General features: G+C 39.4%; 1 long non-coding RNA gene across 13 annotated transcripts in view; it reads left to right on the top strand.

The window, feature by feature from the left end:
* Nucleotides 1-19,579, top strand: part of LOC140911533 (uncharacterized) — a 402,004-nt gene that overhangs the window by 231,490 nt on the left and 150,935 nt on the right. For all 13 annotated transcript variants that reach the window (XR_012159020.2, XR_012159019.2, XR_013635800.1 and 10 more), the window contains one exon: nucleotides 12,148-12,251. This is a non-coding gene — a long non-coding RNA (uncharacterized LOC140911533). The remainder of the gene's footprint in view (nucleotides 1-12,147; nucleotides 12,252-19,579) is intronic.

The raw sequence follows: 19,579 nt of genomic DNA, 5'->3' as shown, positions 1-19,579 counted from the left end.
GATATGCTCTATATCAGAGATACACCATAATTACAATTATTAAAATTAGAACCAATATTAGGAAAATATTTATTCCTAAGCATTCTGTGGATAACAATATAATAAGTATCATGAGTTTATAAAGAACAAATCATGCCACGCTTGATTGCTTTTTTGGTTGAATTATTAAGCTATGGGAAGAAGAGAATGCCATAGCAGTAACAAATGTAGACTTCATGAAAGCATTTGATACATGGCCTCAAGGAATCTCGCTAGAAAAATTTAATTCAAATTGGCTTGAACATGAACTGTCATGTCACATGGGCAGAAAACTGGCTGCAGGAGTATAAACAAGAGATTAATAGTAACAAAAATCCAGGGGCAAGTGTCAAGTGGGGTGTCATTGGAACAGTGCTTGGATAGAATTTAACCTCTATTAAACTGTAACCTACTAAAACATGTGAGATTTTACATGCGATAAACTTTGTGGGTCATCTGGAAGAGGAGATGAATTCGAATAATAGTAAGAATAGTTATTTAATATCAATTGATATAAATAGGGAGGAGCCCTGAAGGAGAAGCCCACCACTGAAGCTATTATTTTAAACCAGACCCTATCAGTTTATTTTGTCCACCTACTTAATCCATCTTGACCTAAGTTAGTTTGTAACCAATTCGGGGGCCAGGACCATTACATGTAGTGCAACTTAATTTTAAGGACCTGATCCAACTGGTGATTCTAGGTGCTACAATTAAGAAACACTGCTACTATGTTATAAACCAACCCTAAATAAAACCTTTTGCGGGTTTGGAAATTTCTTCTGCATGATTTTTTTTTAAATATAAAGTGTTTAAAACAGTAACAGAAAAGAAAAAAATAGAATTATTGTACTTAACTTTCATGTGTTAATGTAGATTAAATAAAAAAAGATGTGTTGACCTGATGTAACATGCTGACTCACTCTATGGTGCTAGAGCAGCCTCACTCATGGGGCTTTAAAGATGCTTTGGGCAAGTGATCAGTGAAAGGATCTCCTGCTTGGGGGCAGGCAGGAATTTTTAAGAGTCCTTTTCTTATACAAAACTTTTGTTTTTGATTGGTAGAAGAGGGCATCCTCCTTAACCAGCAACCCATTGCCATTTAGACTTTTAAAGTGGCTAGGGAAATACTGTATTATTTTAAACAAAGTTGGGTGCAGAAAGAAAATGATGAGAAACCCATCCTTCTGTGGAACAATGTTTTTTGTATGACAAAATTTACAGGAATTATTGGGCTCTCAAACTCTTTCTCTGCCATTAGTACAGAAATTAGCTTTTGCTACCATCTCATCCCTTCACATTTTATGTATGGAAGGGGATCTCTGTCCACATTAAGGAGTTTCAGTAACTACCTGCTGGCTGAAATGAAATTAAGTCACCATGGCAGGGAGTTGGCCATGGTAGAGCTGGGGATGTGGTGGTCAGTGATCACTCAGTGCTTAAGGTACTGGCAAGAGATCTGCTTTACTCTGTATCCTGTTCCAGGTGGCTGTGTGTAACGAGTTTCACAGTGCTCAGTCCACACCCTGTCTGAGAAGCTCAGCCCTTAAAGCCTCAGTCCCCAATGCCACAGGAGAGAGAGGTTTCAGAGTAACAGCCGTGTTAGTCTGTATTCGCAAAAAGAAAAGGAGTACTTGTGGCACCTTAGAGACTAACCAATTTATTTGAGCATGAGCTTTCGTGAGCTACAGCTCACTTCACGAAAGCTCATGCTCAAATAAATTGGTTAGTCTCTAAGGTGCCACAGGAGAGAAAGTATCCAGTTTCTAGAAAAATCACATAAGGTCTCTTTCTTCCACAAAGAGAATTGATCTTCCTCTAGTGAAACCAAATATTTTATACTTGTATACAGAGCCATAATGACACCTAAGGTTCTGTTACAGTAGCAGACAGTTACCAAAAAAATGGTAGTGAAAAGAAGCCTGAACTGTGAAATATCATCTGAGATTTCCAGAATTTTCAAGAAAGGCCTATAATGCTATACATACCTGTTCTATTCACGATACTGCTATATAGGAGCTAAGTTAGCCTGCCTAGTCTACAGGTATTTGCCCTGTGGGCTTGCTCAAGTCACAATGTGGCCATTAGGCTAAGGATGAAGAGCAAGCTTAAAAAAGATAATGCTGAGAATAGCTCCAGTAAGGCACAGGGAAATTCAAAGTGCTCTAAGAAAAGGAACTAATGGAGCTGCTAAAATGAAAAGTACAATAATGTTCTGAATGATATCACTAAATCATGAGAGATCATTCTGCTGAACAAATGACTATTTTGACATGTGTGAGGTTAGCCAGTTAGCCTGAAGCTGAATTGAAGTGTGTCAATGAGAGACACTTAGGACTCCATCATTCCCTCAGATGTATACTCTCTTTCTATTTGGTCAAATTAGCCCCTGAAGACAGAAAGGAGTTTTAGGGAGTGAAGAAACAGGGTAGATTTGGCTGAGAGGTGGAATATTTTTGAAAGCCAAATCCCACCTACAGGAATGGATGAATATATCGTATTGCAGCAATGTTGTGTTTTCTGGTTCCAAACCCTGAATTTAAGTGTTTGAGAATTTTTTTTCCACTGAGTTAAGTTTAAGTTTTTCATAGGCCTAGAAGCTCTCATCATAGGGCAGCATTTCTGAGATTCACCAGGTCTAGATTCATTTCTTGGTGGGGAGCCAAGCTGTAGTGTTAGGGTGTCCTTGAGCATGAGATGGAAGTGCTGATTTTTCATATGTTTAATCTGAAGAAATCTTGAGTTGTACAAAGTGGTTGTGGTTAGTGGTTGTGATTTTTTTTTTTTGTATTTTATTGTATTATCACGTGTAGTTTAGTTTATTGGGGAAGTGTAGTTCTTTCCCAGCAATGAAAGTAGTGAGATATCAAAGCAACAAATATTACAGGAGATAAATTCCTGAATCCTTAGTTGAGCTTTGTAGCATGTTTCCCATTAAAGGCATACTTCTGTTTCTTTTAATGTACTGGTCATAATTTTCTAACGCCTCTGTAAAAAGTTTTGTACCTGATTTGTACATGCGAATATCATGAATAAGGCATAAAAATTTAGTGATGCCCTTGAAAATTTAGCATGTTAGTTTGTGTACCACATGCATATATCCCAACAGCAAGATCTTTCCTGATAGTACGCTGTATTTGGGGAATGATGATCCAAGGAAGGTAGCAGATTTTGTTTTAAACTTTTAAAACTAGTTGCGGGGGAGGGAGGGGCCTATCTAGGATAGGCAGGGAGACACTCAATAATGTAATCACATTTCTATTTTTAATGTCTATGATTCCATGAAATTCCTTTTGAAGTTGTATTCTCACTATTTTTGGAGTTAATTTTCTTTTATAAAGTAGTGCAAATAGGCACCCATCTCATGTTTTTTGGCATCCCAACAATATACTAAAATTAGAGCTTGTCAGAAAATGGAATTTTTGTCCTATGGGAAATTTGTTTTTGTCCTTTGTCAGGCCAAAATTTTAAACATTGATATTTCGGAGTAAAAAGTTCAGAAAAAAAGTCAGTTTAGGAAATGACATTTCAATTGGAATAAAATGCTTCAATAGTTCAAAAGCAAGTGTAGATTCTAAATATTCATTTGAAATGATCATTTTTGTTTTAAAATGGACTTTGATTTAAAATCACATTAAAATTATATCAAGTCATAAATTGAATCAACATGTTCAAACAAAATTTCACTTCAAATCTACATTTCAAAATGATGAAATGTTTCATTTTGCAATGTTAATTTTGCAGTTTTTTAAAGCTTGTTGAAATTGACTTTTCCCCTATGGAAAATATGGATTTCAATGAAACTAATTTCTGAGAAGAAATTTTCATCTGAATGCTTTCCACCAGCTATAATTAAAATACATACTAGCACATTATATAATTTATAGATATAGTCAAATAGACTGCCTAAAATCTGTTAAGAAAATCAGTCAGTCATTCTTAAGACCCTGAATTATCCGCTTAAACACCAGGTTTCTCCCAATATCCATTGACCTTATCACAAAAGCCCTGGGAAACAGATTAGCCTTGTAGTGTCCAAAAGGTAACAAATCCAAGTATGGGTGGACAAAGGTAGATGTAAATTCAAGTGTTATCAGCCCAGCATGTAGCTCCTTCACATGGACTGCTATATTTAAAATACTGCATTTAGTGTAAAGATTACAGAAATCATACGCAGGCTTGATTCAAATTCTTGAATGATGGGATCTGGGCCAATGGAGAACGTGGTAAGTTACATAAGGGTTAGAGGACAGCAGCAGAAAGGAAGGAAGAGAGTACGGGAGGGTCTAGTAAGTGATCCATGGGGGTGGATGAAGGAAAGTAGAGGAAGTGCCCAGAAAAGGTAGTAAAGGGGTGGGGAAGAGAATGGTAGCCTGGAACAAAGGGCAACAGTAGGAAGAGGATCAGTAGTCTCTGTAGATTTCACAAGCTAAGGTCAGGCCATGTCAGTAGTTTGATAGGAGACCTCTAATGAACATTAGGTGCTGATGACTCAGTAGGTGTCAGTCTTCTCCTGGAGCCTGGCAGTATGGACAAAGTACTGGTGGAAGGGCCATACTTTGTATGAGATGTAAAACCAAAACTTTACCTCTTATGGCCATTATAGAGCCCAAAGGACTCTTTGCAAGTGTAAAAGAGTTATGCATTGGACAAATTTGTTTGTTTAAATTCTGTTTACTAAAATTACACCTGCAAATTAATTGGATAAGGACACTTTCTCTTCCTGTCCAAAATTGATATGTTGCTTTGAGATGTGCTGTTTTTTAGAGTGTTTGTGCATTTCAACAGTGAATGCATGTGAATCCTATGTTGAGTTCATGTGTCAGTGTGTGATACTTTGGGATGAAAGAAGCTAAACAAATTGAAGATAATTCTCACTATTTGTAACATGACCATGGTTTTCAAGCACACATCAAAATGTACATAAACTTTCAGGAGTTTAATGCTTTAGTTGTAAACAAAAAAAATCACTGATAAATTAAAAAGAAATGGTATTTAAGGAAATCTACTGCACCAAAGGACAATTGCAGAAACATATTGGGGACTCCTGGAGGCATCTGTCTCCTTCTGCAAGAAAAATGACAGGCCAGAGACATTTCCAGGGGTAACAACAACTTATGGTGGAGAGACAATGTTGAGCAGAATGCATGTAAAGTAATCTTTTTAAAAAAACAAAACCTTTTCAGTTTATAAGAATATGTATGATGAACAACATAGTATAATAATGCATTTTGGCAGCCAAATGTTTTTAAACTTAGGACAGCAACTGTATGTAACCAGATGTAGTACAAAATGCATTAATTCTGCCATAGATTAAATGTCTAACTCTCCCCCCGCCCACCCACAACCTAGCCAACATCTTGGCAGTGTGGTATAGTGAACTGTGGTGCCAAATGAAATAATGCAGCTTAGTTCAACAAACTGGAATATTTCAATTTGGGTCAAAATGACCCAAAACCATTTTGTTTAAGATTTACAAATGGAAAATCAAGATATTTCAGCAAAATCAGTATTTTTTTTTTTATTTTGTGGAAAGTGCATTTTCTGTCCTTGCCTCCCCACCCCCTGAAAAAAAACAAACATCTTGACCAGTTCTATCCATCATCATATGTAATTCTGGAGGAATGATGAGAGAGGCCAAGATGACAGATTTTTGCTAAAGCTCCAAAACTTCTGCTTTTCTTAAAAAACTAAATCATATTTGCTTGTGGTGTTCAGTTCTGCTGTATAAATGACAGAAGTGGCCACCTGTGATAAGTTTTTGGTTTCAGTGACTTGCCTAGCATGATATAGAAACTTTGTCAGAGGCAGGGTTAGAATCCAGTTCTCCAGGGTTGGGATTCGACCATAAGATCATCCTTTCCTTTACCTCAGTCACTCCCCACATTCCAACTTCTGAAACAAATGTGGCAGGGGTCTTTAAGGTAGCTTCACTCACCTCACAACTTTGATTCATACCCCAAGTACCATGTATTCTTTGCACTGTCCCATGAGGTGGCGGGGGGAGAAGGAACAAGCTTTTGTTCATGTAATTAAAAGTTGTATCATAATGTCTCTGAACAATGGGGTTGAATTAAGGTTACGCAAACAACCTTCTCTCAAGTTTCCTAACTTTTGAGTGTTGGACTTTGCAACCTTAATGTTCCTCTAACATAGGGGTTTTTTTTAACTGTAATTATATAAATAGTCCAGAGAAAACTGCAGAACTTCAGCAGATTTACAGACAGGTTACTTATGCTGGCACTGGGCACAGATGCCATTAGAATATTTCTGTGCTCCTTCCTTTGCTATCCTATCACTCAGTTTGTTAATTAGTTATATTGAGCTGAGTTATATTTGAGCACTTACACATGGCCAAAGATCATGTGTAAGTGCTACTATTGTGGGTTTTGTTTGGTACAAAGGGAAAGGTAAGTCCTGTCATTGCTGGATGATACCTCTCGTTGCTGGAGGATGTTCACCATGAGAAGTCATTGTGTTAGGGGTAAAGGCTTGATGAGCATGCTGTAAAGGCACATACTGGCAATCTTTTTCTAGGGAGAAAAGGAACTACTGTAGTTCATCTAAGAAAACATTCAGCAATTTAAATAGGATGTCTCAGAGACACATGGTGCCCTGTTGCCCTGTAAAAGAAATTATACCAAATGCTGTTTTCATTTATGTGGGTCCAAAAATTTCATAACTGGAGAACCTGGTGGCAAACTCAGCTTCAGAATAAAATATCAGATGAGTGCTAAACCCTATCACATGCCACAATATCTGACAGAGCACAAAGCTGCTGGGTACATGACCAAAACCAAAGGTGTAAAAAGGACAAAAAGTTTCAAAATCATATGGGTTACAAATGTATGGTGAATAATATTTATGCTATTCATGAAGCTACTTTGCTGCTTATGTTGGAGCAGTTCTGTCCTTCTAATCTATTATACGTTCTGTTCTAGTCTAGTGGGTACTATATACACACATGACTATTCTCTAATGTGCTGATGTCCACAGTGATACAAAGGAATCTCACCACAGAGAACCAGGAAATTATTTCACTACAGGTTTCAGAGTAACAGCCGTGTTAGTCTGTATTCGCAAAAAGAAAAGGAGTACTTGTGGCACCTTAGAGACTAACCAATTTATTTGAGCATGAGCTTTCGTGAGCTACAGCTCACTTCATCAGATGCATGCCGTGGAAACTGCAGCAGACTTTATATATACACAGAGAATATGAAAAAATACCTCCTCCCACCCCATTGTCCAGCTGGTAATAGCTTATCTAAAGTGATCATCAGGTGGGCCATTTCCAGCACAAATCCAGGTTTTCTCACCCTCCACCCCCCCCCCCCCCCACAAATTCACTCTCCTGCTGGTGATAGCCCATCCAAAGTGACAACTCTTTACACAATGTGCATGATAATAAAGTTGGGCCATTTCCTGCACAAATCCAGGTTCTCTCACCCCCTCACCCCCCTCCCAAAAACCACACACACAAACTCACTATCCTGCTGGTAATTACCAGTGAGTTTGTGTGTGTATGGGGGTGGGGGGGGGATGTGAGAAAACCTGGATTTGTGCTGGAAATGGCCCACCTTAATTATGCACATTGTAGGGAGAATGGTCACTTTGGATGAGCTATTACCAGCAGGATAGTGAGTTTGTGTGTGTGGTTTTTGGGAGGGGGGTGAGGGGGTGAGAGAACCTGGATTTGTGCAGGAAATGGCCCACCTTGATTATCATGCACATTGTGTAAAGAGTTGTCACTTTGGATGGGCTATCACCAGCAGGAGAGTGAATTTGTGGGGGGGGGGGGGGGTGGAGGGTGAGAAAACCTGGATTTGTGCTGGAAATGGCCCACCTGATGATCACTTTAGATAAGCTATTACCAGCTGGACAATGGGGTGGGAGGAGGTATTTTTTCATATTCTCTGTGTATATATAAAGTCTGCTGCAGTTTCCACGGCATGCATCTCATGAAGTGAGCTGTAGCTCACGAAAGCTCATGCTCAAATAAATTGGTTAGTCTCTAAGGCGCCACAAGTACTCCTTTTCTTATTTCACTACAGTGAGTTATTCTTCTGCAGACGTTCGTCACCTCAGAATTTTGGTAAAATAAAGATCTGTATTCTTGAGTGACAACAACAGATAAAGTGTTCTGGATCTAGTTAAGCTGATGTTCTAAGAACTCTGAAATTAAAAGGTTAAGATGATGGTGTTCTATTATAAAAATAGAATTATTCACCCAATTAAGGTTGGAATCTCATTTTGAGATTAAGAATTATTTTTGGCAGGGAAAAGCAAACACCACACTTATAATTCATCTTTAAAGAAATTGTTAAGTCATGTTATATTATCTATATGTTTCATCCATTATTTAGAACAAATGCTTGATCATTTATTTTGAGCCCCTGGGCTGCCTCATTAAAATTAAATTGTTATAAATTTGATATTGCTTTGGGGGCATTTGCTCTCCCATCTTGACTGCAAAAGGTATAAAGTTTTATTTTATTTTTACTTGCATTCTCTCCTGTCTTTTAACCTCTCCAAACCCTTTTTTCTCCCCCTTTCTAACAATCAACTGTTATCCAAAAGTATTACTTCCTATAGGAAAGTAATTCCCTGGGTAAACTCTATAGCTATCCTTCTGACAACAAATACCGAGACAAACCTGGTGAGCTTATTCTCAGATTAAAGGGTTGCAGTCTTTAAAAAACATTAAAGAATTTGTGGTCTGTAATGCAGCTAATCCACAGGCATAATTTCTATTAATGGGAGTGAGAGTTCTATATACATATTGATAACAGAGTGGACCCTTTGGTTTGGTCTTTGAATAAAAGTGTACAAGCCAGAAAGGTGTCCTACTGTAAATTGCAAAGTACATCACATAACCTCTGTGCACCAGTTTGGTGTAGCTTCATTGCCTGCCCATTACCTCCGATCAATGGCCAGAAATTACAATATTCTATAGTAGCAGTCACCACATTCAAGACACCATGAGAAATAAAGCTTTGCTTTATCACAGTCTGCCAGCTACAGAATAAAAAGATTGTTTAATTCATTAACTAATAATCTAGCTCTCAACATACCCTGTGTGTGTCCCAACTAATGTTTACTGATGCTTTACCCAGCAGCTCCAGGGCAGCATAATTCTAAATTTAACTCCAGGTCCATGACTGGGGCTCCTATGGCATGTCTACCCAGCATTGTGAAGCCCGCAAGAGTGAGCCTTCTAGGCCAGGTCAGTAGACTCAGGCTAGCAAGGCTCCTGCTAGTGCTCTAAAAATAGATGTATAGACAGCACTTTGAAATTCCAGTTCAGGCTGGAGCTCAGGTTCTGAGGCCTAGGAATGGGGTCGGCTTCAGAGCTCAAGTTCCAATCCAAGCCACAGCTTCAAAACACTGTCTACCCAGCTATTTTTAGAATGTTAGTGTGAAATCTGCTAGTTCAAGTCTGTCAGCCAGGGCTGGAAGCTAACTCCCCTGGTCTCCAAAACACTGTGTAGACATACTTTACTGCAATAAAAACAAACAGGAACAATAAATTCAAGCTCACCTACAGAGGTTCCAATTTCCAAAGGCCACATAGTGAATTCTTTGACTTTGGTTAGATGGTAGCTACTTAGTTAAAGATGGGTTATGGTTAGTCTCTAAGGTGCCACAAGTACTCCTTTTCTTTTTACAACTTAAGTAAGCCTTCCTGGTTTTGATGGTGGTGTTTCCTCTCTTACCATTTGCAGCTTATTGAAGGAAATGTTCTCAGGAGAGTAATACCATACAGCTCACTATATCTCAGAACTCAGTCTTCTGGGCAATTTTCTATCTTTTCAGTGTGCAAAATGTATAGTACTGTCCCTCTCTTCTCTAAAGTAATTAAAAACAATCCCATAGTTCTTTTTTAAAACCAAAAAACTTGTTTGCTATTGAGTGGTTCTTTAACTTGCCAACTCTTCTGGGTACAGAATAGAGGCATAGGAGAACAACTGAGCCCAGTTTTCCATGGGCTCTTGTTAGTCCTAATTGGAGTATAGCAATAAGGAGGACTTTGTTCACCTGCGGGCTGTTTGATATGGCAGCATGGAGTTTTATGCCACAGGGCCAACTGTGCAGGATCACTGCAGAGATTTCTGAGGGGGTGAGTGATATACTGTACCAATAGGCAGTTTGTAAAAGCAGTGAACAGTGTTTTGAGAAGAGTCTCCTAAAGCCTCAAGTTGGAAGCTGAGAGAGACAGCTAGAGAAGGGATTTTGTTTAGACATTTCCCTGAAGCACTTTCCCTTGCAGGTTTTTGTCTTGAAAGGAATCTCCCAGAGGCTTTTTCTCCTCATGGAGGGATTTATTTCTTGCATCATGTGTTTCCTGGGTTTGATATTTCAAAAATGTTGTTCTCTCACACTCTAGACAACCGCTTTCAGGGGGTTAGTAGCATGCAGCGCTAGGATGAATGCTGAATGGCTACAAACTCTCAATTGAACTGTGGGTTCCACATCAGGGCAACTTCTTTCCTTTATCCCATGAGCTCCCTAACTGGAAAAACACAGACAATTACTACCCGAGTGGTCATACTTTCATCAAGTTTCATGCTCAGTAGTCTGATCCTGAATGGGAGTTCTTTATTCTGGCAAGCAAGTCAGGCCTCTCTTTCAGGGCTGTTGCATGACCAAAACCAGGAAGACAAGCAACTCCTTCCCTATGTGTCTGAGGCACACACACACAAACTTTCCTATCCTGAATCTTCCTGTCCATCCCTAACATAACATCTTACCTGAATCTAACACAAAACACACACAATCCTCTCAACTTCCCAAAGTTACCTGGTTCAGATGAGTCTGCCCTTGGAACCAGTATAGGCCCATGCCCTGCAGAGCTCAGAAATTTTCAGAGCTGGCAGCTCACCTGTAGTCAGTCTGCATTCCTACAAGTAGTACCCCCTACTCCCAGAAAGGGAAGGAGTGCAAGGATCTTCAGGGCAAATGGGCCAAATGGGCCTTGGCCTAATTTTTCCTCTTAAATATTTGTCGTTCTCCCACCCCCCCTTTAAAAAACAAAAACCACACAACACCGAACCTGTCAGGTTCTTCAGTGCTGGCAGTTCAGTTACTCTTCTCTGGCCCTGTGTTCCCTGCTACTTAAATCAGGCCATCATCTTGGTAGTAGGATAAAGATGGAGACTGAATTGAGAGTGGGATAAGGTGCCGACACTTCTTATGAGTCAGTCAAAAAGTGCCATGTCAGTGACTCAGAAAGCTACATCCCTCCTTCCCCTCTTTTTGGCTAATTCCCTGTTTCTGTAGTTTTTTGGGTTTATTTCCACAGGAGCGGGTATGAACAAACACTATCAAAATCACCTTCAGTGGTGTTGGCAGAGGTGGACATGGAGCCCCCTAATATCCAGTTCCCTAGGTTGTCACTAGTTTGATTAAGGCTAAAGCCTCTATGGCACAATGGAAGACTTATTTCTGCAACACTGATTATTTTAATTGGTGGGGCTGGTCCTCCTTTCTTTCTGCTATTCCATATTCATAAGCTCAGAGTAGCTTTCCATTGAAGAGATTTGGCCATTTAAAAGTGAAGACACTCCAAATGGGTTGTTTGAGATCAGAGAGTTCCTTGCCAGTCCTAATGGTTGGTTCAGCCTGTAGCTCTGAAGGGGGAGTTATAGTCTGCACTAGATAAAGAGAAAACTAATTCAACCCTCGTTTACTATATTAGTAATGGCTCTTCACCCCTCCCCTCCCCATCCACACCTTCCCACACAGGCACTTGCCATTTATCACTCCTAAGTGCATCTAGGAAAACTAATGCAGATGTGGCATAGTCAACAACAATTGTCTATCCCAGTCTGCTCTAATCTGGGTTTTATTTCAAAGCTAGACATTTGCAATCAATATGAACTGGAAACATTTTATTCCAGGAAATTGAGGGAAAAGTATATCAGGATGGTAAATTTTGAGTGAGCTGCTCATAGGATACAAAGTAAAGTATCACTTATGCTGATAATCTTCACTTCGCCGCGAGAGCAATTAGCTGAAAACAGAACAGCCTGCATCTATTCCCATGGGGTGTATATAGCTGTGCTCCTGATGGTCCCTTGGCAGGCGCAGGCATATGAGTAGCACCCACTGCCATATTTCTTCTGATTACAGAGAGGAGCCTGGAAAGTGGAGACAGTAAGATAAAGGAAGCAGGAGCTGCAGACAAATAGGAGGGGAGTCGTACTTCAAATACTTCTACAACCTACTGAAAAGAGGTGGGAATTTCACTTTTGTATTCCACAGCCCTGCTAACAGTCTTAGCACAGAAAAGTTGTTTCTGACATGGGATCAAACTCCCCATCTGTCTATATCAAGTGCCTCTGCACTATGCTGGTTTCATGGTACTGTTCTTATTCCTGTCTCTCCAGCTTATCAAATACAGGGTTGGGAGCAGTTCCATGACAAAAACATTGATTCCTTTACAAATAAATAAATACACTGACGTGACTAACATTCAGTGCTGGTGCTTTGGAAGCCCCAAAATATAGTCACTCTGAAATATTAATATTTCTTTACTCAGAAATGGTAAGCACCATATGTTTGCAGCTTCCAAAGGATGGGCCACAAAACAGGCAGTACTGTGCTATACTATACTGTGCTGATAATAACTTCCCCTGAGTTGATCTTTTATCCCAGGTTTGGTCAAAAGATCAGTACAAAATTTCTCTCATCACTTCAAAATATAGACCTAAAGGTACTGGATAAAATATTATTCTGCCCACAGACTATGATGAAACCTGCAATAAAGATGAAAAATAGTTGTAATTGAAACTATAATGCTGAATATAGTGTAAGAGAGACTTCAGTGGACAATTATGTCCAAGTATGCTTGGGCATGTATACGTGTATTAGTAGAGCCCTGCAAATCCGGGGATATCCATGGACCATTGTTGTGGATTTGATGCAGATACAAGTTTTGTATCTTCGCAGGGCTCTATGTGTTAAGCATTGATTACTGCACAAGGCGCAACCAAGAAAAACATGCACTATCCTAAGGAGCTTACAGGTGAAGGCCCAGTCCACATACAAAAGTTTTACCAGTTTACTAAATTGATTTCTTAAATTAATTTAGTTGAACCAGTGTGGACTCCTGTGTAGACTCTTAAATCAGTTTACATCAGTGTAATCAATTGAGTGAGGAATCTATTTGTGATACATTCATATAAGTATGTGTAAACTAATCTGAGTGTCTACATGGGGAGGGGGTGCTGCTTTTGTGTGGTGTTAGGGTTTATTTGAATCTGCCTTCAAGAAAGGAGACCCAGAGGAAGCTGTATTAACTTAGGGTTTGTTTACTGGTTGGTTTTTAATCTTGGGAGCAGAAGGTATTTGACTGGCAAGAGTTAGTGTTTGGGGATTTTGGAAGTGAATCTTTAACATGGGTTTGAATGAGGAGAGGGTGGGGGCCTGGGACTCTGGGAATGGGATGTTATGTGGATGGAGGATAGCATGGAAGAAAGCACCGAAGCAGGAGTTTTTGTAGAATGATTCAAAGTAGATTGGTTGCAGGTTAGCGTTACAGTCTGGCAGAATGTAAGGAATTGGGTGGGGGGGAAATAATATGATATTGGTAGGATTACCCTTGTACCAAGTATCACAAATGTGGAAGGACTTAGTGACTGCCTGGATATGCGGAAAGGAGGAGAGTGAGGATTTAAAGAGGACCTCAGAAATACAAGACTGCATGCAGGGTGATGGTATTGTCCATCACAATAGAGACGTGAGATAGTGAAAGGGAGGAGGAAAAGAGATTTGTTTTGTTTGTCAGACAGCTACCCTGCAAAATGTCAGGGACACAGTCAGATGTGCTGGACTGGAAGACTAGTCACATCTGGAGAAGCAGATTTGTGGATCATTAACAGAGATGCTAGTTGAATCCATGCAGATGGATAAGATGCAGAGGCGGGTCAGGAATAAGCAGGTCAGGAATAAGGTGCAGCAGGAGAAGATGGAATCAATGACTGAATCACAGAAAAATAGAAGGGCATGAGGAATCTGTTTAACTGGTAGCTGATGGGGAGAAAATTACCCTTTTTGCAGCTTGTCCTGAAAAGTTGGACAAATCTCTGAATGATTGGGCAAGAAAGGACCAAAAACTAAGAGTCTAAATTATTTTCTAATGATTTGCCACTTATATCGTATAATATCTCAACTCTAGAATATTGGACAATGGACAGCATGAAAGACACATTTCAGGAGACTCATATTTGTTGAGAAAAGAGGAGTGGGATGTATACAAGTTTCACACCATAGCCAGGCCATACATTTCTTTGCAATGTTGACAAGAAACCTACTTGCCACAGACACATTAATTTGGTACGACAAAGCCATTAGTCAGGTTTCAAGGTAAAGTTGTAGTGAAGGTCAGCTCTCCCTGTGGAACAACATACAAATAGGCTGTCAGATATACAAAGGGAAAATAGGTCTGACAAGATACCACTTCTTGGCCTTACTATAGATCAGCACCAAATGGTTACGTTTTCACATACCCATTGTTGTAATACATAGACATTATGCAGTTCTAGGAGAACATCTGTTCTTTTTAGTCAAGGAGCCAAACATTCCTCTCTTCAGCGGTATAACCTGAGTCAATGCTATATCAGGAAAAACACTTCAAGGAACAGCATAGAGACACTGTCGGAGCTTTAGGTATGGAATACAATGCCATGGCTTTATTATCTAAGAACCTTCAGCCAAGACAAGTGACCACTGAATGTGTGAAAAGTGGAGACAGAAGACAACATTTCATATTTTCTAGATGAAAAGTGACTGGCATGTTGAAATGCAGAATCATAAGTTCAGTCATAAATCCAAGATGTATAATTGACTCCAATAATTTAACAGAAATTGCTAATGCTAGAAATGATCAAATGGCTGGATGCTACTGAATAAGTGGAAGAATCATGAAGACTGAAGCCAGGTTTTTCTTCACTTTCTTGACCCATGTTTCTCCATCATGGATGAGAGGTCTATTTCAGATAAAATATAGTCCATATTAGTTTACCTCTGGTGGAGTCAAGGTCAGATATCCTTTATGGAACAGTTCTGACCATGTATTTCTGGAAGTATTCAGTATGATTATTGTGGCTCATGGGGGAAAAAAAAATCCACACAGTACTGTATATTGACCTTTTGTTACCCATTGTTTTTTCCGCCCAAAAAAGTGTATATTGTAATTTCTTATTTAATTGTAATGCTTGTCCACTGAAGTAATAAAATCATACTGAGTTTGAAATGGACCGCTGTTCACTAACTGTTTATAACTTTCTATTTTCATAAATATGATTCATGACACTAATAAAGATGTAGGACAACTGCAGCATTTTACTGTTTCTTCCCATGATGTTGTTGTTATTTTGTCATTGATAGTAAAGAGTCTCCATAATGTTATGATTTTTAGACTCAATGATTTGCAACACAATGGTTTTATAAGAGATGACTGCTAAGAGAGTTCTTCAAAAAGTCATCTCTAGATTTATGCCACAGTGGAATTATACTTTTAGAATATATGATTTGTGCCATAATGGATTAACATAATGAGGATTAACAATATTGCAGTAGTTTAAAAACCTGAGATTTCTGGAGAAGGGAACATGAGGAGGTCTGCACTCCATTTTGGAATAAGCTTTCCAGAGGAAAGTTCCAGCAGAATGTTCCCAATAACTTACTGGCTTTTTGTGGAACATCACCTGCCAGGGGTATAAATACCTGCCCTATTCTAGATCTCCACATTTTCCATTGGATTTTTCCCCCTTACTCTGTTCCCAAGCAGCCAGCATAGATCATCTTTGGAAATGCTTGACCTGAGTCCAAAGAGAGATTCCAAAATTAAGTTTGGATAAGTATCTGAATTTTTGGATGATTCACCAGACTGAATTAAAGCTGAACCTTTTGATCTTCACTCATAACCACCTCTTTATGTTCCTGTCTATGAATTAGGTGTGTTGCTTCATGTCACAGTTCCAGGGTGTGCATTTGGGGGGAAAGATACTTCTCTTTCCCCCACCTCTTTTGAAAAAGAGAGGCTAGGAGATGTGTGTATAGGGGGTAACAGAAAGAAAAGTCAATGATGGTTTGTTTTAAAACAAATACTTCATCCAAAAAGACAAGTTTTTTTATGAGAAAATTTCAACCAATTCTATTTGCAGGTTTGAGCTCTTAAGCCCTGATCCACCAAATTACTTAAACATGTGATTAAGTTCTAGCATGTTAAAAATCTCACTGAAGTCCATGAGATTAAAATTCTACAGATGAGGGAAGCAAGACATGTATTTGGCCATATACTCATTTTCCCCTCCTCCAGAGAAGTGTTGACTATGAAGGAGCAAGGGCCCCGAAAGACACTTTAACAATCAGATGTAGCACTCACCATCATTCTCCAGTAATTGGTAGAGATTTTCACAGATGTTTCCTGATGAATCGGACGGTCTCATTTTTGGTGGGTCTCAGAGAACTGGCCCTTTGCAATAAGATAACACATGACTCTCAAACACTCAGATGTGGAAAACTGCACGTTAACATCTGTAACTCAGGAAATTTTTTAAAAAATATTTCTGTATTTTAGACTCACAACTTAGAATTCTGCTACCCTTAGGTACCACGTTAAGGGTCTAATTTTTAATGACTAAGAAAATATTCAGTGGGTCTTCTGGTTTGTTGGACATGTTTTTTGCCTTGTGTAGAGGCAATGAAAATTCAAACAAATATTGTGGCATGATATCTGGAAATATGTAAAGTCTGACCTTTTAAATCAAACACTGCCTGAACTTTATTTCCTCTCTATCATTACAGAAACAAATGACCCTATAATGTCTGTGTGCTGGTACTTCTGCTCCTATAAACTGCACTTCCATTTTCTTGTATGAGATTAAGGATAGCTACTTTTACTCACTTTTCCTCAGTTGGTAAGAAATAAATCTCCTCGGGATACATTGTTCAGAAGTGATTTTACTAGGGCTGTTGATTAATTGCAGCTAACTCACATGATTAACTACAAAAAAATAACCATGATTGATCACAATTTTAATTGCACTGTTAAATAATAGAATACCAATTGAAATTAAATATTTTGGATGTTTTTCTACATTTTTATATATATTGTATTCTGTGTTGTAATTGAAATCAAAGCGTATATTTTGCTTACAAATACTGTAAAAATAGTATTTTTCAATTTACCTCATACAAGTACTGTAGTGCAATCTGTCATGCAAGTGCAACTTACAAATGTAGATATTTTGTTACATGACTGCACTAAAAAAACAAAACAATGTAAAAGAGAGCCTACAAGTCCACTCAGTCCTACTTCTTGTTCAAGTTTGTTTACGTTTAAGGGAGATAATGTTGCCCACTTACTTATTATGTCACGAGAAAGTGAGAACAGGCATTTGCATGGCATTTTTGTAGCCGGCATTGCAAGATATTTATGTGCCAGATGTGCTAAACATTCATATGCTCTTTCACACTGCAACCACCATTCCAGAGGACATGCTTCCATGCTGATGATGCTCATTAAAAAAATGTGTTTAATTAAATTTGTGACTGAATTTGGGAGAACTGTATGTCCCCTCCTCTGTTTTACCCACATTCTGCCATATATTTCATGTTATAGAAGTCTGATGATGACTCAGCACATGTTGTTCGTTTTAAGAACACTTTCACTGCAGATTTGACAAAACGCAAATAAGGTACCAATGTAAGATTTCTAAAGTTAGTTCGAGTGCTGTAACTAAGATTTAAAAATCTGAAGTGCCTTCCAAAATCTGAGAGGGATGAGGTGTGGAGCATTGTAACAGGGTCGTGACTCACCACCGCTGGTGCCTCCTGCTAGTTGCTCTGGGAATTAGCTCATCAGCTGCAGAGCACCCTCAACACATGTTGTCTCGCCCCTTGTCTGTTCTGCTGCCCTGGGACCTGCGTTGCTCCCCGCTCAGCGGCATCCTCTTCAGGACACTGCCCTCCAGTAGTGCCCACTACTCCATTCTCACCCCGTTCGGGGGGGGGGGAGGGGTAACAACAGTCCTTCATCATGCACCTGCCTCAGTGGCCAACCACAACCCCAGGTCTAGCTCTCACCTAAGGGAAAATTGCAGTCTCTCTCAGCCACACTCCTCTGTGGCCAGATGCAGTGTAAGGGGTGGGGGGGCAGGCCCACCCACTACTCTGGGTTCCAACCCAGGGACCCTCTAGTGGCAGCCTCTCTCTGCCCTCCTTTGCTCCCCTCTTGTCCGCCTATCCTGCCTGGGCCACTTTGCCTTTGGCCCCGGGCACCTTCTCGACCCTTTTTCGTAGGGGCCACAGCCTGGCAGTTAACTGGGCCAGAGCTCTCCTCTGCTCCCCCAAGCCTGTCCAGCATTGCTCTGACCAAGGTGCTACCTCCTTTTCTAGTCAGGGAGAGACTGCCCCCATTACTACTAGGCAGCCTTTATATAGGACCCAGCCCAGCCCTGATTGGCTCTCCACAGGCCCTTGCTGATTGGCTGCTGATCAGCGCAGCCCCTCTGGCCTGTTCTAGCCCATCCTCTCAGAGAGTGGAGCAGCCGCCCCACTACAAGCATGCTTTCAGAAGTCTTAAAAGAGCAACACTCTGATGTGGAAACTACAGAACCTGAACCACCAAAAAAGAAAATCAACCTTCTGCTGGTGGCATCTGACTCAGATAATGAAAATGAACATGCATCAGTCCGCACTGCTTTGGATTGTTATCAAGCAGAACCTGTCATCACAATGGATGCATGTCTTCTAGAATGGTGGTTGAAACATGAAGGGACATGTGAATCTTTACTGCATCTGGCATGTAAATATCTCATGAGGCCGGCTACAACAGTAACACAAGAATGCTTGTTCTCACTTTCAGATGACTTTGTAAACAAGAAGCGGGCAGCATTATCTCCTATAAATTTAAACAAACTTGTTTGTCTGAGCAATTGGCTGAACAAGAAGTAGGACTGAGTGGACTTGCAGGCTTTAAAATTTTACATTGTTTTGTTTTTGAATGCAGGCTTTCTTGTACATATCCTATGTTTGTGAGTTCCACTTTAATGATGAAGAGAATGCATTACTGTACTTGTATTAGGTGAATTGAAAAATACTATTTTTTTACAGTGCAAATTTTTGTCATAAAAATAAACAAAGTGAGCACTGTACACTTTGTATTGTGTTGTAATTGAAATCAATATATTTGAAAATGTAGAAAACATGCAAAATATTTAAATAAATGGTATTCTATTATTGTTTAACTGTGCAATTAATTGCAATTAATTTAATTAGTTTTTACATTTTTTTCCATTATGGAAAATTATGAACATCACCTTCTGTAGTTTAATACAATACTTGAACCACAGTGTTCACAGAAATTCCAGTTTCTTGGAAGCATGTTATGGATAACTTCCTCATGAATTCCTTTCTTTGATGATGCAAAACTGGAAAGGCTTAATTTTCTGGTAATATACTTTCTAGCATTATAATGCAGTAGGTCAGTTATTTTGGGGGTTTGCATTGCATAGTTACTTACAGATCACCCAAGTTCTCTACATACAACTTCAAA

The sequence above is a fragment of the Lepidochelys kempii genome, chromosome 5, assembly GCF_965140285.1.
Source record: "Lepidochelys kempii isolate rLepKem1 chromosome 5, rLepKem1.hap1, whole genome shotgun sequence".
In the NCBI taxonomy this organism is placed as follows: Eukaryota; Metazoa; Chordata; order Testudines; family Cheloniidae; genus Lepidochelys; species Lepidochelys kempii.
The sequence above is the reverse complement of the archived record's forward strand: the minus strand, read 5'-3'. Positions and strand labels throughout refer to the sequence as shown.